General features: G+C 43.2%; 1 pseudogene; it reads left to right on the forward strand.

The window, feature by feature from the left end:
• The first annotated feature begins 5,697 nt into the window (after positions 1–5,697).
• On the forward strand, positions 5,698–5,810 carry LOC120918023 (annotated as a pseudogene).
• Positions 5,811–14,985: the final 9,175 nt, after the last annotated feature.

Consider the following 14,985-nt stretch of genomic DNA (forward strand, 5'->3'; position numbering starts at 1 on the left):
GTTTAACATTGGTTCTGAGCATGCGTGTTTGTATTTTGGATTTTAGTCCGATGGACTTGTGTACACACGATCAAATTATCCTCCATCGGACATTTGTTGTCGGAAAGTTTGAGAGCATGCACAGCGAACATTTGTCCGTTGAAAAACCGAAAACAATTGTCCGATGGGGCATACAGATGGTCGGATTGTCCAATAAAACACGTCCGTCTGACCACTGTTGTCAAAAATTCCGATCATGTGTATGGGCCTTTAGACAGCACCAGTGTTCCCCTAAAACAGCACCAAAATGCAAGGTCATCTGATGCAAAAGTCAATGTCAATTGAGAGGACCGTAGTTTCAGTTGCCATCTAAGGCTTGGAGGCAACTTCAGAGCACAGCTGTACAAACAGTTGGCTATTTTTTTAGCTTCAGTAAAAAATCCCAAGTGTTCTTCTTTTCATGGTTGGATGAGTTTCTACAGTATGTATGAGCCTAATATCACTAAGAACTGGATTATAATCATTATGTTTTAGACATATTCAATACCTTTATCTACGTAAACCATGTCACAGGTTCACACCGCAGGAGAATTATTTATTTTCTGTTCAGAAGTTCCAGAGCAATACAACCATAAAACTGCCCCCTGATTGATCTAGAAGATATGAATCATGATTTGTGTATTATCTACCCATAGCTACAGGTACTTTTATATAAATTTGACTTTATAGAAAAAAAAAACACTAAATACTAAAGCCTTGTACACACGATCAGTCCATCTGATGAGAACGGTTTGAAGGACCGTTGTCATCGGTTAACCGATGAAGCTGACTGATGGTCCGTCGCGCCTACACACCATCGGGTAAATAACCGATCGTGTCAGAACGCGTCGACGTAAAACACAACGACATGCTGAAAAAAAACGAAGTTCAATGCTTCCAATCATGCGTCGACTTTATTCTGAGCATGCGTGGATTTTTAACCGATGGTTGTGCCTACTAACGATCAGTTTTGACCTATCGGTTAGGAATCCATCGGTTAAATTTAAAGCAAGTTGGCTTTTTCTTAACCGATTGTTAACTAGCCTATACGATCGGTTTTGACCAATGAAAACGGTCCATCAGACCGTTGTCCTCTGTTTAACCTATCGTGTGTACGAGGCCTAACACTTCTTCTCGAAAGAAAGTAATCTGGAAAACTCGTAATCTGAATGTGCTCAAATATCTTCTTCTCCTGGATAATTATTCACTTAATATTATCATTAAAAAGCCAAAGTTTGATATTATACATTATTAAATATTTGAAAAAAAAATCACTTTCAGACCAGTTACAGTAAAAAGAATACTAACTACACGTCAATCATAATTAGGTTATTTAGAAAATTAATCTCTTGTAATTCCCATTCTAAAATAAATTGAAAATTAGGGGCCTGTAATAACTGTGATGATTCCTTTAATTTTATTTTTGTACGTCCATAAAACACATTAGTCTAACATTTGAAAATTATTTTCTGAGGATAATTGAATAGTGGTGCCGCGACAAAGTTCCAATTTCGACTTTGTGTAATTAATTTCTTTAATCAAAGGAGTATAAATTACACAGACCAGCTTGGTCTGTAAGTGACTTTTAATTCCTCATTTTGGAAGTGAGTGCCAACTCATTTTCCCCAGCACTTAAGAGGTTACGGCAAAGTTGTCTCTATTTTCCGACAAATGTTCCTCGTTAGGAGCCAGCATGCTGAAGCTAATACTGATTAGTATATACAAATGGCACAAAGGCACAGGCTGTTTCTTGGAATTAATTTCTAATAAATATATACATTCCAAACAAAGAGGTTCTGATTTGCAAAAAAAAAAATATGCAGCTGTTGGGAAGTTTAACTAACTAAAGGAAATGACAGATAAGTCCAGGGCTTTTTTCAGGGGGAACTTGGGGGAACTCAGTTCCACCACCTCTGGCTCAGACCCTTTGGTTCCTGCTCACCACAATCACTTGTAAACACAGAAGTCTGGTTTCTGTGTTTACAAGTGACAGCTCTGCACTCTGTGTGTAACCCCCCGGAACTCTGCACTCTATGGAATGCAATCCTGGTATTTAATGCCCCTTTAAGACCCTTCTACTGTTTGTGAAATCTGAACAGGGTCGTGGTTGAGTTCCTGCACCTATTTTCTAAGAAAAAAAGCTCTGGATAAGTCCATAAGAAAAGGTTAATTTAAAGTGAATTTAAACCTTTAAACAAATATGTGCCAAAGAAGTGTTCTCTGTACCCCACAAGTAGTGACATTTGCCCTGTGTAGGTAGCTCTATCCTACTTTACACCAGCTGGACATCAGAGCGAAGTGAGAGGCAGTACAGTGCTGGATGGAGTGCGGGAGCTGCTTTAGTAAACTTTTCATGTTAACAATCTGGTGATTGGTTGCCAGGACCGCCTTGCAAAGTTAACTAAAGCAGCTCCTGTGCTCACGCCCTCCATCCAGCACTGTTTTGCCTCTCACTTTGCTCTGCAGAGTGGTGGAGGCTGGGGTGGGCATTGACACAGCCCTGTTCATGATCTACCCGTCAGCTTCCTGCGATCGGCAGCTAGATCAAGATTGATGGGTTGTCAATCACAGTCATAGAGGAAACTGTGCCTTTAAACCAGGGCTCAAAGTCCTGAGCTACTAGCCAGGCCTTAAGGGTTACCAATTGCCCCACCCAAACCCTACACTGCCCAGCCTCTAATTCCACTACTAAACATACCCTCACACATTTTCTCATGAAATTACACTTAAATGTTTTATGCAGAATTAAGGTACAAAAATAAATATTAACAACAACTTTATCAGTGTCCATCAGTGCAGCCTCACCTGTTCTCAACTTACCGCTTCACCTGTGCCCAACAATGCATCCTACCTGTGTCCCTCAATGCCAATTCAAGTGTGCCCAACAATACAACCTACCTGTGTCCATCAATGCTGTTTAACCTGTGCCCAACAATGCAACCTGCCTGTGTTCATCAATGCCGCTTCACCTGTGCCCAACAATGCAGCCTACTTGTGCCCAACAATGCAACTCACCTTTGTCCATCAATGCCGCTTCACCTGTGTCCAACAATGGAGCCTACCTGTGTCCAAAAATGCAGCCTACATGTGCCCAACATTTCAGCCAATTAGCCTACTTGTGCCCAACAATGCAACTCACCTTTGTCCATCAATGCCGCTTCACCTGTGTCCAACAATGGAGCCTCACCTGTGTCTATCAATGCAGCCTACTTGTGTCCATCAATGCAGCCTACTTGTGTCCATCAATGCAGCCTACTTGTGTCCATCAATGCATCCTACCTGTGTCCATCAATGCAGCCTAACTGTGTCCATCAATGCAGCCTATCTGTGTCTATCGATGCAGCCTCACCTGTGTGCATCATTGCAGCCTACCTGTGTAAGGGAAGAGAGAGGAGAGGAAGAGGATTGCTGGCTGGATTATTAGAGCAGTGGTCATCAACCCTGTCCTCAGGGCCCACTAACAGGCCAGGTTTGTAAGATAACTGAATTACATCACAGGTGATATCATTTGCTGCTCAGTGATTGCAGTATTCTAGTCTGTATCTTCCCATGGTAATACATAAAATCTGGCCTGTTAGTGGGCCCTGCAGGACAGGATTGATGACCTCTGCATTAGAGCACAGCTGAACATCGCTTTAACAGGTTTCATTTGAATTGTTGAGTCCGTCACATACAGCCCCGCCTCCTGGCCCAGGTACTTTGATAAACGTCACACATCCCTGCATTGGACGGCTGCCTATCAAACTACCCAGGCCAGGAGGCGGGGCTGTGTGTGACAGCAAGTGCAGAGAACACTCAGCAGTTCTAATAAAAGCTGTTACAGCGATGTTCCTCGGCGCTCTTATGATCCGGCCGCCTGCTCTCCTATCTCTTCCTTGGGGTGATCGCTGGGAGAACGGTTCCCATTCAACCCCGCCCACCGGCAGTGCTCACCCCCCCGCCCCCAGTAAGCTCACGCTCGCCAGCTCTCATTTTCCACTCGCAAAGTGCGAGTAGGCGAGTAGAAAATTTGAGAGCTGCTTTAATCTATTACTCTGCAGGATGGCTTAGGAAGAGGTGTCTGGAATAAAGACTGAGGAGTATGGTGATTGATGCACCATTTAACCCCCTTAGCGGTAAACCCGAGCGTGACTCAGGGTGGATTTTTTATGCTAAGAACGGTATCCCCGAGTCACGCTCGGGGTGGATGTGCAGAGCGTGCAGTGGCGCGGCTTACCTTTCGCAGCATCCACAGACAAGTTACTCACCTTGTCCCTGGATCCTGCGATGCATCCCCGCTGTGTGAGCGAGCTTCACAGTCTCCCCGTGTGCCGCCGATCTCCGTTCCCTGCGACGTTACGACGCACGGGGGCGGAGAACGGCGCCAAATTAAAAAAAGTAAACAAACACTATACATACAGTATACTGTAATCTTATAGATTACAGTACTGTATGTAAAAAATACACACCCCCCCTTGTCCCTAGTGGTCTGCCCAGTGCCCTACATGTTATTTTATATAATAAAAACTGTTCTTTCTGCCTGAAAACTGTAGATTGTCCATAGCAACCAAAAGTGTCCCTTTATGTCAAAAATGGTTTTAGATCAGCTAGAAAACAGCGATAATAAATTATAATCACTTGCAGAATTGTGCGATAGCGATTTGTGGGGAAATACGTCATAAAAAAATAAAAGTAATGACAGCGACAATTCTGCAACTGAGCAAATTTCAGTGATTTGAGTTGATTACATTATTGAATAATTTTTATTATAATTATATTATTATTTGTTATACTTATTTATAATTATTTATTATATTATAATTTATAATTTTTTTTTATAATTTATAATTTTGTTTTTAAAAAAAAATCATACCCGGGATACCTACACGACTCTTGTTTGGTTAGATTTAAGTGAGTTATTCCTAAGAATTACAGACCTACAGTATAAAACACCACATTTCCTTGCAAAATAATTGTACCGCTTTTGGTACGTAATTCCAGACAGAATCATACCGCCAGGGAGGTTAAATAAAAAATAAAATCCTGGGGTTGGGCTTTAATGATTTTTTTTAAAAAATATTATTTACCTGAGTTAACTAGTGTTTTTTAATGCTGGTTGGAGTTCAGTATTAAACTATGTTTTGAATGTGAACAGATGGAGAAAGAAGGACAATACATGAAGATATCACTTGATTTCCTCTGACTTTATTATCCTGTCTGGGCACTTCTATTCAGATTTTGGACATACTAAACATTTACAGATAATGGAAGTAATGTATATCTGTGTTTTTACACTCAGCCTGTCGGTATTTTAAGTGCCACAAGAAGATGATATCTGACAAACCAAATTAGAGCAACTGTTGCTAATGAATTTGCTTCGTTATCATAATTCTACAGACTTTGTTATGAACATTGATGAAAAGGCATAGTTTATCTGTTATCGCTCAGCTGTCATTTTACTTAATGAGCCTGAAAAATGACAGAATTATAGAAAAAATAAGGAATGTGAAATGATAATGGAACTGCCTGCGGGGAATTGAATGTTCCGAAAGTTTTAAGCACATTATATGTGGAACTTCATAATGCTGTCTCAGAGTTGCTTCCATTGGCTACACAATGGCAGTGTGTTTATGAGTTAGGAGAAACTCTATGCTACAATTTTCAGTGTTGTGCTACGATACGCCCTGACCTTTGCCTAATTTCTCTTCTTGGCTTTTTGGCTAAGATTAAGTGTAGTATCTGTTCTTGTCAGTGACCGGTAGGGATGCGGCGCTGTCACTCTGACTATCCGGCAGCTGGGGTGGCCACCGTTATGGAATCCCTGCTGGTGTGATGGGAGCTCTGAAGGCTAGTACCTGCTGGAACAGAAGCCAGGGAGACTGCAGGCTGTCGGGGCATGGGAGTAACTGGATGGGATGTGCCCAGTTCCTCCTGGTTTGAATGGATCTACCTTGTCTGACCATGGGTTGGGAAAGCAGAGAGTCTGCAGTGTCTGTGCCCCCTGGGATTGGTTGCCCTAGGGGTGCTCTTACTAACACTTGGGTGTGAGACCCAACAGTGTAAAAAGGCACATGGTCAAGGTCAGGGCCGATCCACCCTATAAGCTCATTATGCAAGCCGCTTAGGGCCCTGCAAAGCTGCAGAGGGCCCCCCAAATTACTAGAGGCCACGCCTGGTGAGAAGTCATTTTCGGCCCCCTTACCCCACTTCTCAACTCGCTGGCTGCATGGGAGAAGAGGTAAGAAGTCAGCACCCCCCGCTTCTCACTTTAATGTAAGATGCCACTTCCGACAGCAGAAAACACCCCCTCCCCACGCTTCTCAGCTTCAATCTTTAATGTGACATGTCACTGTTGGCAGCGCCCCCCCGCTCCTCAACTTTAATGCGACATGTAATTTTGCTTAGGGCCCCAGGGAGATCAGGATCGGCACTGGTCAAGGTCACCAAAACTTGTTCTGCACTGAGCCTTTTAGGACTAGGCCTTATGGCTTAAGTCCGGAACAATTTTTGCATACTAGGCCTCAGGGCCTAGCCAGTGCATGGCTACTTATTTATTTAAATACATTTTCTCCACTGTTAGTCACTCTTTTGTGTGTGTTTTTTTTTTTCTCACTAAGATGGAGGGTGTGAGTCCTTGCTTTTGCCCAGAAGTCTAGGAGCAGGATGTGTCGCTCTCAGGTTCCTTCTTCCCCTGCCCCTGGGTGGGGTCTCTCTTAGGGAGAGCCCCTCAACCTGGTATTTGAAGGTCGGCTTTGGCTGATCTAGAAGTACAGGCTTTGCCAGGCTTTCTCTGTAGGTAGACCAGTCATACCTTATGTCCCTGTCAGGAGCCTTTGCGCCCCAGGGGACCAACAAGAGGTCCTACTCCTTTGGCGGCTAGACAGAGCACACCCTTAAAGGGGTTGTAAAGGTATATATTTTTTTCCCTAAATAGCTTCCTTTACCTTAGTGCAGTCCTCTTTCACTTACCTCATCCTTCGATTTTGCTTTTAAATGTCCTTATTTCTTCAGAGAAATCCTCACTTCCTGTTCTTCTGTCTGTAACTCCACACAATAATGCAAGGCTTTCTTCCTGGTGTGGAGTGTCGTGCTCGCCCCCTCCCTTGGACTACAGGAGAGTCAGGACACTCTCTACGTTGCAGATAGAGAAAGGAACTGTGTGTTAGTGGGCGTCCTGACTCTCCTGTAGTCCAAGGGAGGGGGCGAGCATGACACTCCACACCAGGGAGAAAGCCTTGCATTACTATGTGGAATTACAGAGAGAAGAACAGGAAGATTTCTCAGAAGAAATAAGGACATTTAAAAGCAAAATGTAAAGATGAGGTAAGTGAAGGAGGTCTGCACTAAGGTAAAGGAAGCTATTTAGGGAAAAAAATGTACCTTTACAACCCCTTTAAAGCAGGGGTTCTGCGCAATGAACGGATGTTCAGAAACGCAATGAACGGACGTTCAGAAACGAACGGACATTCAGAAAAAAACAAAATTGCACAAAACTGAAAATCGCAAATGCACACAGACGAAACCTCTACTAACTCTCGATTAGCAGAAGGAGCCCAAAGGGTGACGCCGGATAATTGAACTTCTTCTTTTAAACTCTCGCCAGTACGTTGAAACATCACTACGTTCGTGTTTGTTGCTGAAAAAGTCAGAGTGTGTGTATGCTATGGGTGTGACGAGACAACTCCCTTCGGACAAAAATCCAAGGGAAAGTTTGTTTGATGTCCGACCGTGTGTACGAGGCTTTAGAATGAAGTTTCACCCCCACCTTTTTTATTCTCACTGTGATTGAATAACGCTTTAAAATGTATTATCAAAATGTAAAACCCCTATTGCCCCGTAAAAACCACTGCCAACATAATAGCCAACTTGCCAAGACAGATTTGAAAAGTCTTATTATGCAACGGATGTTTTGTTCCGTCAATCACAACTTCCGTAGACAATCACTGTCACAGAAATGGATGATTTAAACGGTTTTTCTTTCATTTCTGAGTTTCTGGCAAAACACCGGATTTATTTGTCTCACTTAAATGTCTCTCAATTAAACGGATTTCCGCTATCTCCACTCTTTCTGCCAGAGCTTAAAAAAGACAGAATAAACTTTAACTGATCAAGCAAAATGTTGTTTATTTAATGCAACAAGGTTGGTTTACTAAAAGCAAATAGACTGTTCATTTTGCAAAGAAAGGTGCATTTTGCAGGGTCATTTTCTCCAGAGTCCTCTCATGATCCAGCTCCATGCCCGGCTAAAGCTCTTCTCCCTTCATTTCCTGACCTCACAGGAGACACAGGGAGCAACAGGAACCATAGGCTCCTGCTGTTGTTAGTCAAATGCTGTGAGGAGGGAGCGGTGGCATGGTCGGGCTGTGCTATGAGATCCTTGACTGCTGAGGCGCAATGATCCCAGGTACCCCTTACTACAAAAATATGTACATAAACCTTCCCCCTTGCCCCTTCATCCCAATAAATAAACACTCTTACAACCATTAAGTTGGAAAGGGCAAGGCCACAGCTTTATTAAAGCAAACATAACGTTTTCAACATTTTATAACCAGTGCCAGTTACAGTTGTACTGTGAGCACAATTCCAAAAGGGGGGGGGGGGCCTGTCCTTACCATAAGTGCTGGACAGGCCGCCTACTTCCGGTGTCCATAAAGGGCATGGCCCACTACTGCCATTTTCTGCTGGCAAGGTCAAGAAAACCGCAGCAAGCTGTGACATACCATAAGAAAAAGGGGCAGGAGGGTGGGCAGCTCTTCCCAGCACGCTTCCAAAAAGACCCAGAATTCCCTGGGGCGATCCCTTTTATCTGAGCTTAGACCCAACCCATCCCCCAACTAACCAATCCTTCCGTGACCACCGCCTTGTCCAGTACCTTGCCATGCCCCCATCAGTCAAGGCTCTCCTTCCCTAAGGGGCTCAAGAGGCCTTCAGTCTAAATTGGCCCTTGTATATGTATGAATGTGTGTTAGGGACCTTAGGTTGTAAGTTCCTTGAGGGTAGGGACTGATGTGAATGTACAATTTATATGTAAAGCGCTGCGTAAATTGACAGAGCTATATAAGAACCTGAAATGAATGAATGAATGAATGAATGAATGAATGAAAAACTTATAAAGTGCCGCGCATGCAAACTGAATTGCTTCTGGGCGCTAGTTGTTCGTGTCTCATGACATCAAAAGAGCAGAGTTTTGATCTGTCTTCTGAAAGTCAGGTGGTTTTCCTCCAACCGAACGCTGGTTGGTAAAGCGTTCCATAGTCTCGGACCCTGAAAAGCAAACCTTCTTTCTCCTTTGGACTTGTATTTGGTTTTTGGTACCCTGACCAGATTTTGGTCGGTGGATCGCAGAACGCGATTCGAATTGTGAGGTTCTATCTTGTCGCAAAGATATTGCGGAGCCTTCCCATGGATGCACTTATGTGTCAGGCAGAGTGCTTTAAATGCAATTCTGTCTTTTACTGGCAGCCAGTGAAGGGTTCTCAACGAAGGTGAGATTGATTCCCATTTTTTTTCCCCAGTCACCAGTCTGGCGGCCGTATTCTGTACGACTTGCAGACGGGAGATTTGGTACTTTGGGAGTCCGAGGTACAGGGCGTTAGCATAGTCCAGTCTGGAATTCACGATTGTTCCCACCACGACTGCTATTGTTCCCACCACGAAATAAATAAATAAATAAAATGTGTGTCTATGGTCACACACAGCCCGACTCGGGAACACGCCCACATGGGTGCCCCAAAAGTAGACGTCACTAGCAGGAAGAAGGAGTTGACAGTACCAGGGGGGATTCCTGAAGAGGAGGATCAGGGCTGCTCTGTGCATTACCATTAGGCCCCGTACACACCATAGAATCCATCCGCAGATAAATCCCAGCAAATGGGTTTCAGCGGATAGATCCTATGGTGTGTACACGCCAGCGGATCTTTTTCCGCGGATATATCTCCCCTGGGATGGATTCCAGCAGATCGAATATTTGCTGACATGCACAACATATCCATCTGCTGGAGTCCATCCCAACAGATGGATCCGCTGGTCTGTACAGACTCACCGGATCCATCCGTCCGAAGGGATCCCCCGCATGCGTCGTAATGATTCGACGCATGCATGGAATTCCTTATATGACAGAGTCGCGCACGTCGCCGCGTCATAATCGCGGCGACGGCGCGACACGTCATCGCCAGAGGATTTCGGCGCGGATTTCAATGCGATGGTGAGTACACTCCATCGCATTAAAATCTGCTGAAATCCTCGAGAGGATTTATCCGTGGAAACGGTCCGCTGGACCGTATTCGCGGATAAATTCTATCGTGTGTATGGGGCCTGACACAGAGCAGATAAGTATTATGCCGCGTACACACGATCGGTCCATCCGATGAGAACGGTCTGATGGACCGTTTTCATTGGTTAACCGATGAAGCTGACTGGTGGTCAGTCGTGCCTACACACCATTTAAAAAACGATCGTGTCAGAACGCGGTGACGTAAAACACAACGACGTGCTGAAAAAAACGAAGTTCAATGCTTCCAAGCATGCGTCGACTTGATTCTGAGCATGCGTGGATTTTTAAAGCGGAGGTTCACCCTAAAACAATTATATACCATTACATCCAGCATACTTCCGACATCTACAGTATGCTGTTTTTTTTTTTTTTTTTTGCCGTACATACCGTTTAATCGTTATTTTCCACCCGGCTTCCGGGTTCTGGCTCCCGCGGGAGTGGGCGTTCCTATTCAGAGGTTAGATGATTGACGTTTTTTTTTTTTTGCCGTACATACCGTTTTATTGTTATTTTCCACCCGGCTTCCGGGTTCTGGCTCCCGCGGGAGTGGGCGTTCCTATTCAGAGGTTAGATGATTGACGTCTGGTGAAAAACTTCCCTTGGCGCATAAGGCGCGTCACCAGTTTTCCGTAAATAGCCGACCTGCGAGTCGGCTCTATACGGCGCCTGCGCCCGCCGTGTAGAGCCGACTGCGCAGAATAAATAAATAAATAAATAAATAAAATAAAGTAAAAGAAATAAGAAAAAAAAATATTTTTTTTTAAAGCTCCCCGTATCCGACGAACTCGCGCACAGAAGCGAACTCATACCTGAGCAGCGCCCGTGTATAAAAACGGTGTTTAAACCACACATGCGTGACATGTTGGGTATCAATTTACTCGGCGTAACATTATCTTTACTGTTGTCTTATTTTTTAATTCAATAAGGGAATTTTTTTCAAAAAAAAAGTGCGCTTGTAAGACCTCTGCGCAAATACGGTGTGACAAAAAGTATTGCAATGACCGCCATTTTATTCTCTAGGGTGTTAGAAAAATATGTATGATGTTTAAGGGTTCTAAGTAATTTTCTAGCAAAAAAACTTGTTTTTAACTTGTAAACACAGAGTCTGAAAAAGAGACTTGATCCTAGTGGTTAAGTAGTGAAGCCATCTATGAATTAAAGCAGAGGTTCCGCCGATTTATAAAACATTTTTTAAAACCCAGTAGCGACAAATACTGCAGCTGCTGACTTTAAAAAAATGGACACTTACCTGTCCAGCGCGCCCGCGATGTTGTCAGCCGAGGATGCCATCCTCGGTTAGGGAATCGGGAAGTGAAGCGTTGCGGCTTCACTGCCCGGTTCCCTACTGCGCATGTGCGAGTAGCTCGCTGTCACTGGTCCCCGCTCTCTCCTGGGAACAGTGTGTGTCCCAGAAGACAGCGAGGACTGCGGGTAGGGGCGTGGCTGCCGCAGTTCCGTATTCCTGGAAGTGGATGCAAATTCCTGTCTTAGACAGGTATCTGCACCCCCCTCTCCCCTGAAAGGTGCCAAATGTGACACCGGAGGGGGGGAGGGTTTCCGAAAAGCAGAAGCTCATTTTTGGGCGGAGCTCCGTTTTAAGAATCTCCTGAATTTACATATTGTTCAGAGGTTTCGTTTATATCTCTCCATATAAAAAAACATGTCTGGTAATATTAGTGTTCCTATTTAATAACCTGATGAGCAGAAGATGTAACACACACAATATGCAGAAGCAAACGCAGCTTGATGAAAAATCCTGGTCTGGAGTTTATCCAAGGATTCTCAAGAATCAAAAATATGCAATAGTAGAGTATAGGCACACTGCACAGAATATATAAAGCATGAAAACATATATAGACAAAACTTCAACCAACTGATATCTCCAATAAATCTCTATAAATCCTCTGTCTGTCCTTGTAGGAGGCGTATATGTATAAAACTCATCTTGGTGATCAAACATTTGCTGGAATACTTCCATGATTAAAGTCCACCCAGTACCCTTCCGCAGTTTACACAGAAGCCTCTCCGTGGTCTTTTATGTGCATATCATGATTGTTAAATTTCTAGATGAAGATAAGATAGGATAAGAAGACCTTTATTGTCATCGTAAAATACATTTACAAGATTACAAGGTGAGTCTTATAAAGGTGCCATACCTGTAATACAAATATTCACTTATGCCCTGTACACACGATCGGTTCGTCTGATGAAAACGAACCGATGGATTTTTTCATCAGATATCCGATGAAGCTGACTTTCATCAGTCTTGCCTACACACCATCGGTTAAAAATCCGATCGTGTCCAACGCGGTGACGTAAAACACAACGACGTGCTGTGAAAAATGAAGTTCAATGCTTCCGAGCATGCGTCGACTTGATTCTGAGCATGCATGGATTTTTGACCGAAGGATTTCCCCACAGACGATCGTTTTTTTCTATCGTTTTTTTTTAACCATACGAAAATTTTCAAACAGGTTCTATTTTTTTTCACTGATGGGGAAAAAACTGATCGCAATTGTCATTCAAAGTGCAACAGCGCTGAAAACGAAAAATTGGTCTGGGCAGGAAGGGGATGAAAATGCCCGGTATGGAAGGGGTTAAATAGAGTTTTCATTTTTCTAAACCTTAGTTTAGTGTCACTTTTACTTTATTATAGATCTGCATTAACCACTTGAGACCCGCGCTATTGACAAAAGACGTCAACAGCGCGGCTCTCAAGTGCCAACTGGACGTCTTTGGACGTCATTTAAAAGCATTACCCGCGCGCGCCACTGGGGGGCGCGCAGCGGGTAAACACTGTCCCGGCGCTTCGCTGGGGAGCCGATGCGTGTACCTGGCGGCCGCGATGTCCGCTGGGTACACGCGATCGTCGGTAAGACAGCAGGGACGTGGAGCTCTGTGTGTAAACACAGACCTCCACGTGCTGTCAGAGGAGAGGAGACCGATCTGTGTCCCTTGTACATAGGGACACAGCATCGGTCACCTCCCCCAGTCACCCCCCTCCCCCCACACAGTTAGAACACACCTAGGATACACATTTAACCCCTTCCTCACCCCCTAGTGTTAACCCCTTCACTGCCAGTCACATTTATACAGTAATTGGTGCATTTGTATAGCACTGATCGCTGTATAAATGTGAATGGCGCCAAATTTGTGCCAAAAGTGTCCGATGTGTCCGCCATAATGTCGCAGTCCCAATAAAAATCGCAGAGCGCCGCCATTACTAGTAAAAAAAAAAATAATAAAAAAAAATCATAATTCTGTCCCCTATTTTGTAGGCGCTATAACTTTTGCGCAAACCAGTCGCTTATTGCGTTTTTTTTTTTTTTTACAAAAATACGTAGAAAAATACGTATCGGCCTTAACTGAGAAAAAAAATATTTTTTTAAAAAAAAAATTGGGATATTTATTATAGCAACAAGTAAAACATATATATATTTTTTTTAAATTGTCGCTTTTTTTTGTTTATAGCGCAAAAAATAAAAACCGCAGAGGTGATCAAATACCACCAAAATAAAGCTCTATTTGTGGGGAAAAAAGGACGTCAATTTTATTTGGGAGCCACGTCGCACGACCGCGCAAATGTCAGTTAAAGCGACGCAGTGCCATAAGCTGAAATTTCGCCTGGGAACGAAGGGGGTTTATGTGCCCAGTAAGCAAGTGGTTAAAACAGCTGTCCAAATACCTGAGAGCAGAGATGCTAAAATTTCAGCAGGGTATAGTTCAGATCTGCTTGATAACTTTTAATTCCGTCATGTTATAAAACACAAAGAGACTGCTCAAGCCTTTGTTCCGTCATATTCTCCAACGCTATAGTGTTCAAGGTAACACAGTCTCCTGGCATCCATCCCAGCACCTTCCTAAGATTTTATGGGTCTCTTTCAGTTAACGTTGTCAAGACAGAGACAGTTCTGAGCCTGTTTTGCTGATGCTCAACCTTGAAAAGTTGACAATATCTGATTCTCTTGTTTATGCTCTTCGTATTTTGCACAGGCCTTTTAGCCCTTTACAGAGCAACTCAATCATTCTGAACAGCATGCGAGTATTTCATTAAAAAAGACACTCGATAAGCTCACTAATTAACTGTGTTGCTAATTCTTACCAGCCCTGATGGTAAAATCTTTAGTGCACTTAAAAAAGAAAAAAAAAGAAATTGGAGAAAATGGTTATCGTTGTATCAGGAAAACATTCTTTTTTTTTTCTCTTAAGTGTGATGCTATTAGCTGGTGTTATAAAAAAATTGCCAAGCTTAATGCAAATTCTCTTCAATTTGTTAAAGTTGAGATTTTCTGCTGTAATCAGATGTTTGGGAAGTTATGTAATGTATGCTTGGCGAAACACAGTAATGTCTGTTTGCTTTTATTGTTATTACAGCTATTATAATTTTATGTGTAGTTTATCTTCGGAAAGCGTGCTAACATAAACAAGTTATTGCAGTGAATGGGGGCAACTGGTCGAGCAAAGACTGTGATCACCCAGGGCCAAACCATTCTACAGTATCTATCTATCTATCTATCTATCTATCTATCTATCTATCTATCTATCTATCTATCTATCTATCTATCTATCTATCTATCTATCTATCTATCTATCTATCTATCTATCTCAAAACCATCTTAATAGCATCATGGGCTCCTGGGCAAAGTAATGCACTGAAATTAATAAATGCAAATGTCCTTGCTCCTGAAAAGGAAAAAGACCAACCAAACGAATGA

Source organism: Rana temporaria, chromosome 11 (assembly GCF_905171775.1).
Source record: "Rana temporaria chromosome 11, aRanTem1.1, whole genome shotgun sequence".
Taxonomy (NCBI): domain Eukaryota; kingdom Metazoa; phylum Chordata; class Amphibia; order Anura; family Ranidae; genus Rana; species Rana temporaria.